The following is a 12,355-nucleotide window of genomic DNA, read 5'->3' as shown; positions in this document are numbered from 1 at the left end:
CATATTCCCTTATATCGACGTCACAGAACCCCAAGGCGCAGCCCCCATACTCGAGACACCTCAAGCCAGCATTGTCTTTACCGCGGATGGCAGAACAGCACAGGCTGCTTCCATGTAACGGAACATACGTGACGTGTTCAGCTGTGCGTACCCACCCCAGCATGGCTCACGCTGCGTCTCCCGGGGAAACGTCTGCGTGGCGGTTCGCCATCCAACAACGTTCCCAATGATATTCTTACGTCACATGGCTATGTAAAAAAATAATAGCCAAGTCTACGTCTCAGGAATTGTATAGTGTCCCAGAAATAGTTGACACTAGCTTTCTAGATGTCTCAGCTTGCATGCATGGAAATTCCTACTCTAACAGAACCAGTTTACGAAAAGAAAATCGAATGCACTCATCCCAGCGCTCCTAACGTTTTACCCCTCCAAATTTCAACATACGCAAACGTTCCAAAAATGGTTCAAATGGCCCTGAGCACTATGGGACTTAACATCTGAGGTCATCAGTCCCCTAGAACTTAGAACTACTTAAACCTAACTAACCTAAGGACATCACACACATCCATGCCCGAGGCAGGATTCGAACCTGCGACCGTAGCAGTCGCGCGGTTCCGGACTGAAGCGTCTAGAACCGTTTGGTCATTGCGGCCGGCGCAAACGTTCCCTCCACTATGTAGAGACCCCTATATCCCAACACAAACGATGTCAATGAATCGAGCATTCCGACTGGCTCTTATCGAATTTACACGCCGAATTACTTATGCCGCCGGTATCCAAGCACCATCCACATATTCTTTCTTCCGTTTTACGGAAGAAGTTTGTTTTCGGTTTTACGGTTCGATAAGATAGTTCATGGCAGAGAAATCGGGAAGAAGGATGTATGTCATGCGCATGAAATATATTTATCACAATGTAATATTAACAACGCTACATTCCTTATGACTGATAGGTCTGAAACGTAGGCGATCTAACATTACAAGCCCGTTTTAAGTGCAGAACGTTGTAGCCTTAGGAGTTTGTGTGTTCATGTTCTCTCTCTTACCAGTACGGTCCAGGTACCGATGCTAGACTCTAGAACAATACTTTAGAGTTGATAGCTTGGATAGTTCAAATGGTTCAAATGGCTCTGAGCACTATGGGACTTAACATCTATGGTCATCAGTCCCCTAGAACTTAGAACTACTTAAACCTAACTAACGTAAGGACAGCACACATCACCCAGCCATCACGAGGCAGAGAAAATCCCTGACCCCGCCGGGAATCGAACCCGGGCGTGGGAAGCGAGAACGCTACCGCACGACCACGAGATGCGGGCAATAGCTTGGATGATTTACGTAAAAATGTGTCGAGCTCCATGCGACTGGAACTACATCGCATATAAAAATTAATCCTTTCTTGTTCTTCTTAACTGTCTGCTATTACATTACGGCACTTTGAAAACTGTTACTATACATCTATAAGGAGTACTAAGCTCCTCGACAAGTTCCCATCTCGAGAAAACTGGTGCACTTGGACGGGTTAGGACTATTTAAGGCTCGATTCATTCATGAGACGTAGAGTGTAGCGGTCTTCTTCTTCTGATCGGTTGCAGATTAATTCGGTAACGGTGCTGCACCGCAGGTTGGTCAATGACAGTGTGAAGATGGTCTTTCAATCTCTAATTTTACCCTAAGACAGGGAGAATGCTACGTGACTCCCATACACAGAGAGATGGATCGTAAATTAAGTACTATGCTCGAGGTCTTAGAAATATGGAGAATGCTGTCTGGTATACTTTGATGCTTTATGTGTTTGAGAATTAATAGTGAATGGGCGTAGAGAGCAGTGATCTATCCATGTTCGCAATTAAACTGGCAAAGTAGAGAAGAGATGGTTTAGCTATGATACTGAAATTGGGGAAACATGCTTTCACATGATTGGCTGGTGTTGGAGTTACTGTAAAATTCGTAAAATTGTTCGGGCTATCAAGTGTGTTGATTAATATTACAGTACATGGGCGGTGTCTTTTCCATCCCATCCGTGCATTGATGTGCTGTTGGTTACCACATAATGATTGACTGACAAGTCTTGTTTGACCTGGGGGATGAGTTTTGTGGATGGGTGACAGCTTCTGGAGGTTGCTAGCAGCGAAACAGTGATCGCGTACATGAGGGCAAAATGAGCAATCACTCGAAATGGAACACAGAGCCATCATCTATTCCGTCATTGTGACAGATGAGTTTAGATGTAGTGGTCGTCAATAACTTTCGGACATCAGTTTGGAAACTCTCCACAACGCAGTCAAAGTCTCCTACTTTCCTTATGTCGTAAGTGTCTTTTGCTTAAAATCATCCACCGTGTGTCACGTTTTATCGTAGTTACAGTAAAAAAATCATTTACACTGTGCGATGTCTAGTTTTCTGTGAGAGGCCGTCGATCAGAGCGTCTTAATGTCAGTTTAGAACCTGACACAGGCATCGAAGTCATGGCAGAAAAAAGGAAATGTTTGGTGTTGTACAAAAGCGTGTTAGACAATAGTGTTTGAAACAATTAAACAGGACCAGAGGGGGCGTCTCATACGATCATTCGTCTAGACTCTAGAGTATAGGTTAACAAACTTTAAAGTGGTCTCTGCTGTGCTTGTTTATTTGATAGGATCGTGACATAGAGACAGCCTCAGTAGCAGTAGCAGTTTGATGTGAGGGACTGGGTACACCGTTAGTAATATTTGGATGGCTGCACGCTACGCTATTCTGGGGAAGTATTGTGAAATCTGTTTCTCCGCACTGGAGGCAGACCGCATCTATACGTCATTGCACGTGCATCGGTCCCTAGATGACTTAAAAATAGGATGAGCTTTCACAGTTCGTAATTTTTCTATGTTGGGGGGTAGAGAATGATGATGATATGATGTTTGGCTGACTGTTTGAAAGGCCGCGGATCTGTTGTACTTGTATCTAGTTTGGGGACGTAGGACATTGCGCGCAATGGTCAAAACACGCTCCTGTTGCAGTAAATGAGGTCGTTCTGTTTCTACATGGAGTGCTGAATGTGTTGTATATGTCCTTCTCTGACTTCTGCTCAGTTCCGACTTAAATTGGAACGATCACATGCGCGAAGCTGTAGAATTGGGTGCAGGTGGAACATGTGTAGGGTGTGACTAAAACCATGTTGTAATTTTACTGTAGCAGATAGTTTCGAGGAAGGTGACTCGTTTAGAGATATGAGAGTGCCTGAAATATGATTCACTTGTGGGTGTGAACATATGAAAGTATGTGCTTGAATGGAAAGACCATATTGCACATGATGGACATGATTTCTAGCAGATAGTGCAACAATAGAGATCTGTGAAGCTAGTATACATTTTCTTACAATCTTAATCCGCACATCATGTACTACTACTGGTTGTGTTCCTCCTCAATGAGTCATCCCCTATAACTCAGCGGATATATCGCGAAACGTGTTATATGGTATAGAGAGCGAATGCCCTGGAATTAGTATAGAATTATCCGTTTGAGGGATTTTCAAATACCTTCTTCTTCTTCTTCCGTGTCCGAATGCACCAATTATATCTTCCCTTCCCAGTAATTAGCAACGTAGATAGCTTTGTCATTGACTTTCAAAATATCATCTTTAATGCATCATATCTGGGCAGATCAGTAGGTGGTCCAAGTCTCTTTGGTTTTGGTGCTCCGGTGTTTGCAGGATTGGCCGACTAGGTCGTTTCCAGGGGACGCCCGATTGCTTGTTGTTCGAGTGGTGAACGCAATCTTCGTGGAGGCTCCTGCAGTGTCCCCCTTTCAAATACCGCTTAAATACTACATTCGTTAGCCGAATAACTTTCAGAATGTGGTAATTTTATCCTGTGGGTGCACTCATAGGATCACTGACACGGTATTTGTCCGGAAAAAACTACCTCATTCAGAGGTAATGTCCCACCATTTGCAAAGCAGGTATAGCTTTTAAGCGGGATACTTGTGTGCATCTGTAGAACTAAGATCGCTTGTGACAGTAACATACGGTAATTGCTGCGATCGGGTTTTTTCTTTAACATCTAGCCGATTACGTCTCCCTTTCTAAGACACAGTAGTAGCACTCACATGAAGAAATCTGAGAGACGTGCACACAAACAGTTCATTTTGGGTCAGCATTATTTCCTATAGTAGGTAATCATCCATTGATGAAGTATTATAATTAGTAGTAGTGGTGGGTGCGTGATATGATCGCATTTGAGCATAAGGTTTATAAAGTTTGTGTTTGTCTAAAGGAAATAGCTATGTCCGGTCGTAAAGAGGGTATGGATTTGACTTGGAGTACTGCGATAGCAAAGGCAAGAGTATATCAAGCCATGAGAAAGGTATTGATATTTATATTTCGAGAGCGACTGCCGACAGCATTTTGTATTTCCAATACTTGGCTCATTGTTGAATGATGTTCAATTGAGACCGCAATCGTAAGATTTCGTGATCAAGTGGAAATTTGAGAGGATTGTGTATGGAGGTGCGTTTGTGCTGGACCGTTATTCGCTCCCATGTAAATTGTTCCGCACACTCCTTCTGCACATTTCGCGCCTTTATTTAGTTGAGAGAAGATCGATTGTGGTGTTTGCATCTGGCATGTGGAAGAGATGGTTGCCTGTTCTCTAGACATGGGAAAGACCTTAGTTGGCTTGTAAATTACAGGGATGATTTGGAATCTGTTATATCAGTGAGATCGATATTCGCGGGTGGAAATATGATTTTTCATGTGTTTGTTTCTAGTTACTCAGTGGTCTAGAGCACACGCCATGTAGCTTAAGTTTCGGATTTGTAGAGAAATAATTTCCAGTGTATATATTCGGAATTATGTTGCGCTAGCGATCGGTAGGCTACTGCTGTGTGATTGATATCGAGAAGTACGGCGAAAATGGTATAATATTATGGCGAAAGTAGGTGTGTTCTTGTAATTCCAGAGTCTGGAGATGTCTGTAGAAATGCAAGCAAGCAGGCAGGTCCGGACCAGAAACAGTAGCGCGTTTGTACCGAGGGGGAAAGGAGTCTGTTTTTGTACATCAGTTCTGAGAGTGACATCGATTCACTGAGAGCGTTCTGATGTAAAATCGGTGATTTTGCATGGTGTAGGATAGGAACTCTATGTTTACTACATCGACACAGTACGCGTTGATATATAGTTGAGTTGGAGACTGGTTTCATGCACTAATATTCAAGCCCCTGGCCACAGTGGAAGGAGTGTCTAAATGAGTAGGTGTCTTGACGTATTTGACAATATGTATGGCACTTTGTGAGGTTTAGTTGTCGGTGCGAAGTGGTATCAGTGTAAAGTAGTTTATTACTGCTGAATGTCACGTCTGTAGAAAGAAAGAAAAGGCTGATGGTGCTTCCCTAGGTCTGGGGAGCATCGTAACATATAGCTGGTGTGAGTATAGGCGTACGATAATTTTTTTGGGTGCTGTACAGATATAAAAGATAACTGCACTGTTTGTCTAAAATGTGTATATATTGTATTGTAAAGTTAGTGTGGCTTACATTGTGCAAAATGAGTATATATTGCACATTAAAGTTAGTATGGTTTATGTTATGGCATGACTAGAGAGGATGACTGTGTGTCCTATCGTCAGGGACGTATAAATTGAGCAGATTGATAACGATGAGGGTATGAGAGAGTGTTTTTAAGTGGAAAATTATATGCGCTATAGATACTGAAGGACAGTCGTCAAGAGGAGAGATTACGTGTAAATTGATTGCTGTCAGACTGTAGCAGCAATCTTAAAATTTAATTGCGGTTACAGTGGTAAATATGCTCTTGGCTTGCAATATTCTTGTGAGTTTGGTATGTATTTGATAATGTGGAGACAATTTTGTGCGTTTAACTGTCAATGCAATTTAGCGATCTGTGTAAAATAACCGCTGAAATTCCCAGAAAGAATAGGTGGATGGTGCTTCGATACCGGCGGCATAAGTAATTCGGCGTGTAAATTCGAAAAGAGCCAATCAGAATGCTCGATTCATTGACATCGTTTGTGCTGGGATATAGGGGTCTCTACATAGTGGAGGGAACGTTTGCATATGTTGAAATCTGGAGGGGTAAGACGTTAGGAGCACTGGGATGAGTGCATTCGATTTTCTTTTCGTAAACTGGTTCTGTTAGAGTAGGAATTTCCATGCATACAAGCTGAGACATCTAGAAAGCTAGTGTCAACTATTTCTGGGACACTATACAATTCCTGAGAGGTCGACTTGGCTATTATTTTTTTACAAAGCCATGTGACGTAAGAATATCATTGGGAACGTTGTTGGATGGCGAACCGCCACGCAGACGTTTCCCCGGGAGACGCGGCGTGAGCCATGCTGGGGTGGGTACGCACAGCTGAACGTATCATGTATGTTCAGTTAGATGGAAGCAGTCTGTGCTGTTCTGCCATGTTCTGCCATCCGCGGTAAAGACAATGCTGGCTTGAGGTGTCTCGAGTATGACGTCGATATAAGGGAAACTGTTTAGACGCAACTTTCAACTGTGTCGGCCGCGTCAACCGCATGCGGGAGCGGCAAAACTTGGAGCATCTGCGCTCTGTATGTGAGTCTTTGCTCCTGTCCGATCGTGTCATCATGGGCATCTAGGTGAACACCTATTTGGATAGGAATTTCTCTAGTGTCAAGTATGAAAAGGGATGTATCCGCGTCATGCCTATGGGCAGCTGTGTGTGGTTTGACAGCTGATGGCCACGTCACTTGGCGGGTCTTTCGGTAGCCTCCTATGTGTTCTAGTGGACAGGGGGCGGTGTCTGCGTATGTTGGTTGCATGTCTGTTGGATTATTTCACGAGCAGGTCTGTAGGCTGTGCTATTCGTTATTTCTACAGTTTACATCTACTGATCGTGTCTACACTTCACTGTGCTACATTATTTAAGGGGAGTCTGAATATCTGTACTTAAATTATTGGGGTAAATCAGGAGTTGTTTGCGTGTCTGGAGAGCATTATTTTGGAGTAGTTTACAGATTTGTGGGCTGTATGGCGTGACCCCAAGCATGTGTTTTGTATCAGTGTGATAAATATATTCCATACCTAAAGAAAATGTTCGAAAATAAATAGAGTGCATTCCTTCTTTACTCTCCCCAGCAGCCCAGCGCAGCCTGAGAGATTTTGGCACCATTCTCGCCCCTACAGACCACCATCTGGGATTAGGTCATAGGAGGGATGACAGTACGATCTTATGTCAGTAATGTGTACTAGTCAGTTGGACACTAAATCTCGCGGTGGAGACACTGCCTCCAAAATAAAAACTCGTGCTCAGATCTGTTTTCCCGCCATTTCACCCCGCCATCTTGGATGATGTGTGCACTGTGCACATTTGTACATGTTAGCACAGGTTTGTGCACATTAGTGCACGTCAGTACATGTTAGCCCGCCAACATGGGTCGGTAAGGGGATTTGGTTGTGGGTTGAGGATCGTGGTGGAGACTTTGACTATTTGATTCCAAGTCCAGGTGGGTGTGGCATTGGCGAAAATTGATTCCAAGTCAGAGGTTCTATGAAGTCGAATCACGTGACTAATGCAGTAGCCAATAGGAATGGAGCATTCTAGGGGTAGGGGGTGCTAGGTCCTGAATGCACACTGCACTGCACTCATAATGGGAAAATGTGGAACTTGAATACTGAAATTGTGAATTCACTCATTGAATATGATTAAAATTTAAATGGAATTAAGAACTATGTAACTGATACATTAGATGCGCGATGTTGGTGTCACATGTGTACAGTTAAAGTCGATAGCATATTTATAGAAGACTATGTCTGGCATGAGTGTAAAGGTGCAGGCTTGAGGCTGTGAGGTCAGCGGTCGCTCGCTCGTGGGCCGCTGACGCGGCGCGTGTCTGCTTATAACGCGTGTGAGAGGGAGAGAGCACACGATCTTGTGTCATCACCTGCCATCACAGTAGTGCCCTCTGGTGGGCACGATATGAACTAAGTCAGTTGGGCTCTGGAGCTCGTGGTGAACACACTGGTTGCCGCCATCTTGAATAACGGTACTTGCGTCATGATCTGACGTGAGAACACCCTCTGGTAGCAGCGATATGAACTAAGCTAGTTAGAGTCCAGACCCAGTGGCGAACACACCTGCTTGAAATTGGTTAAATAATAAAGACAAGTCCTTTTTCCAACAAATCCCTAGGAGGAGGTCGTGTTAATACAAATGTCCTTTCTTTATTGCCATTTTCTTTTCTTACTATAGATAAGCGCAGTGTGGTGCATTATCATTTTGGAATTTAAACTTCGCGCCATTTTTCTGGGGATGGGGCCGTAGCACTTTCCCTCCAAAATTCAAACTTCCCACCAAAATCCGCCATATTGATTGACGTCATCGCCGCCATCTTGGATAATGGTACTTTGGAATGATAAACATGTTTTCCCAATACTTTATCAGGTGTCTGTGACTTAGCAGGGGACATATGTTACTCGTCGAAATCAGGTAAATTCATGTGCATTATATCGAAGACAGGAGGATTCATGAGCATACGGTAGGTGAGTGATACTCTGATGAGAGGGGAGTTGAGAGATGAGGTATATACCGTTTCTTCTAAATATTGTGGACAATCATATTATAACATCTCACAGACATCTTTCAAAGTGACTGCCATGAGAAAATTACAGACTAATATGAAGGTATTTACAGAGAGACAATCCGCAGCAGAAGATCCGTCTCTTGTGTTCTCGATGAATAGGAGACAACATTTTTCTGCGAGTTCTGTGTGCCTAAACAGAAGAACTGACAGCTTAATAGGTAGACTAAATTTACATGCGTACCTTGCAAGCCATTGTACAGTTTATGGCGGACGGTGTCCTGTACAGCTAATAGTGCCTGCCATTGTGGCCGATCGGTTCTAGGCGCTTCAGTCTGGAACCGCGCTACTGCTACGGTTGCAGGTTCGAATCCTGCCTCGAGCATAGAAGTGTGTGATGTCCTCAGATTACTTAGGTTTAAGTAGTTCTAAGTCTAGGGGACTGATGACCTCAGATATTAAGTCCCATAGTGCTTAGAGCCATTTGAACCACCAATAGTCATTTCGTTTCCTTATTTCACTCGCAAACAGAGCAAGGTAGAAAAGGGCTGTCTATATGACTTCATATGAGCCCCAATTTCTCATATCGCGTCTTTGTGGTCCTTACGTGTAATGTATGTTGATGGCAGTAGAATGCTTCTGCAGTCAGCAGTAAATGGCGGTTTTCAATAGTGTTCCTCAAAACGAGCATCGCACACCTCCAGAGATTCCCATTTGAGTTCTTGAATCATCCACCCACCTATTTGGGGGGGGGGGGGGGGGCACTATAGGATTGCTTCTACAGAGCTGTACTCTGAGAGAAACCCATGTCTGCAGGTTCATACATGTTTGGCAGTGGCAGCGGTGGCTGCTTTTCACATGTTGGCCAATGGCAGAGATTGGGGCAGGAGCAGAGGTGTCACGGGGGTTGAAAAGTGAGTGAAACATCCTACTACCCCCATCGATCGACAAGTCTCAGCAGATTTAGGTCAGGAGGAGTATACTGGCATTCTAAGTGACTTACTTCCACCAGCTTAACATGGTAAGCAACAGACAGAACGTGATTAGCACTGCATATCTTCAGCCATTTAACGACGGTTACCACTCATTTTGGTCTCAAAGGAAGTGACTAACTAGTATGTGGAAGCCCCCAGTGACGTCACAGAATCTTCTGTAAAGGTTACTTGGCGAATATAATCGAGAGACTCTCATAATCAATTTAAATCATTAGTGAATCAATTTGATATCAGTGACGTTTGGCTACTTTAAGAGAGGTTGAAAGTGAGGAGACATTCTGTGACAGAGCTAGAACATGCTCTTAGACTCCACCGTGAGCCAAAAACGAGTTTACCAGCCGCGGTGGCTGTGCGGTTCTAGGCGCTGCAGTCCGGAACCGCGGGACTGCTACGGTCGTAGGTTCGAATCCTGCCTCGGGCATGGTTGTGTGGGATGTCCTTAGGTTAGTTAGGTTTAAGTAGTTCTAAGTTCTATGGGACTGATGGCCTAAGATGTTAAGTCCCATAGTGCTCGGAGCCATTTGAACCAAAAACGAGTTTAATATTCCAGTTCTAAGATACAGGGCGCAACAGATGTTAAACTGATAAGAACAGATTTTTCTACCTGATGGAACAATATTTAGAGGAAATAAAGCCTATGCCATGCCTTTGCATAGAATTTTCAGAAGAAGTAACAATACTTTAGTGATTTGAAATAGCATGTATGTTCCGATTTCTTCTGTCTTCAAAAATAACTTGTATAAAAGGGAGAAATCTACATTTCATGTGAGAAATGCGAGGTGTATGGACAAAGCAACATCCCTCTCTCGGATTGGGTAAAGTAGATTTTATAAACTGGGGAGTCTATATCTGGAATGGAACTGCAGTTAGAACTATACACCCAAGCCACCCATGCATGTCATGCAGTCTGCTACTGCCAGGATCAGGGATGGTTACGGGAGTTTGGCCAGCCGGGTGCTGTGGCTTAGCCTGTAATGACCGGTTAGTTAAAAAGCATGGTCTGACCTGTTGGTTGTTGCCCGTAGCCTTGGGAACAATTCCTGTGGAGGGGTCCACAGGGTGGCGAACAGCAAAGTAACCAGTATGCACACTGAGCGGCGACAGAAGTGGATGTGTGTATTGCGGGAGAAGATATTTCGAGTGTCTGCACTGGACGAATATTCCTCACAAATTGATCAGTTGACTGCTTACCAGTCATTATGACAGTCCCTCTGGCCGCTGAATATTTGGTATCTTTGGAGACGTGCATGCAACAGCCTGCATGGCCAATGCATGTGTGGTCCCCTCCTGGCTGGAGCAGTTGCGTCACTCCTGCAGTGGGTGGACAGTGCTCATTTCGCGATTGTGGGTCTGTTCTATTGAAAGGTTGTTTTTGCTAGATATGTTTAGTGTAGGGTGAAAATGTTATGATGGTGGTGAGTATAGCAGCGCATGGAGGAAGGTACTTCTGTTCTCAAACATCGATGCATAGAAAACCTCAGATATACTGAGTGCTACGGCGAGTGTGTTCTTTACCAAAATTTAATTGGAAATTTTGGAAATCTGTGGTAAGGACTATGGGACCAAACTGCTGAGGTCATCAGTCCCTAGGCTTATGCACTACTTAATCTAACTTAAACTAACTTATGCTATGGACAAAAACCCCTCCACAGGAATTGTTCCCAAGGCTACGGGCAACAACCAACAGGTCAGACCATGCTTTTTAACTAACCGGTCATTACAGGCTAAGCCACAGCACCCGGCTGGCCAAGCTCCTGTAACTGTCCCTGATCCTGGCAGTAGCAGACTGCATGACATGCATGGGTGGCTTGGGTGTATAGTTCTAACTGCAGTTCCATTCCAGATATAGACTCCCCAGTTTATAAAATCCACTTTACCCAATCCGAGAGAGGGATGTTGCTTTGTCCATACACCTCGCATTTCTCACATGCCTGAGGGAGGACTCGAACCTCCGACGGGGGGAGCAACACGAACTGTGATAAGATGCCTCATACTGTGCAGCTACACCATGCGACATCAAAATTTAATTACTTGATTTGAAAAATGCATGTGTTATTCTCATGTGTGTGATAACGGTCCATTGTTTATGAGTGGTGGTTTTTTTCGTGACAGTTTGGATGTGTGATTAAAACAGCAAAACATTTTTCATCACATGTGGTTGTGTTTATTGAACCATGATTTTTATGTTGCATTATGGTCCACTGTTTGTTAGTGGTGGTTTATTTTTTCACAACAACTTCGATGAGTGATTAAAGTAGTGAATATAAGGAGGTTGTTTGTGTTGTTACCCCCGGATGATAATTACAGAAATTTCGTAAATAGTGGGTCCCTGAGGTACAGAATACGCGAACACCGAGAAGTAAATCTAAACAGTTTATTAACAAAAGAATGATTATAAAACATGCACACTGCGCGCACACATCATCATTGTGTCTGACATCCTAACACCGGCTAATTACGGTCGTATCGAGGGGCTCCATAGTGAGCTAAGAAAAGAGACATATTAGCACCCGAGGCCGCGCTAATTACACAGCGCGCTGCGGACGGCGGCCAGTGGCTTAAGGCCGGTTCCCACAAGAGCGCGGCAGCGTGTCGTGCGGCAACGGCAGCGGCAAGCGTTTCCTGCTTTGACGCGGCGGCTCGCAGAATTGGCGTTCCCAACTGGAAGTGGCAGACGCTAGCAGTAGCCAATGATGGACAGCCACTGAGGTACAGGGTGGGAACCACTGAAACGCCCAGTGCGTTTGATTAACTGTATCTTACACCTACATGAAGGAAAGACGAAGTTGGGTGAAGACATACCAATTTTTCATTTTCTGT

The sequence above is a fragment of the Schistocerca cancellata genome, chromosome 4, assembly GCF_023864275.1.
Source record: "Schistocerca cancellata isolate TAMUIC-IGC-003103 chromosome 4, iqSchCanc2.1, whole genome shotgun sequence".
Taxonomy (NCBI): Eukaryota; Metazoa; Arthropoda; class Insecta; order Orthoptera; family Acrididae; genus Schistocerca; species Schistocerca cancellata.
The sequence above is the reverse complement of the archived record's forward strand: the minus strand, read 5'-3'. Positions refer to the sequence as shown.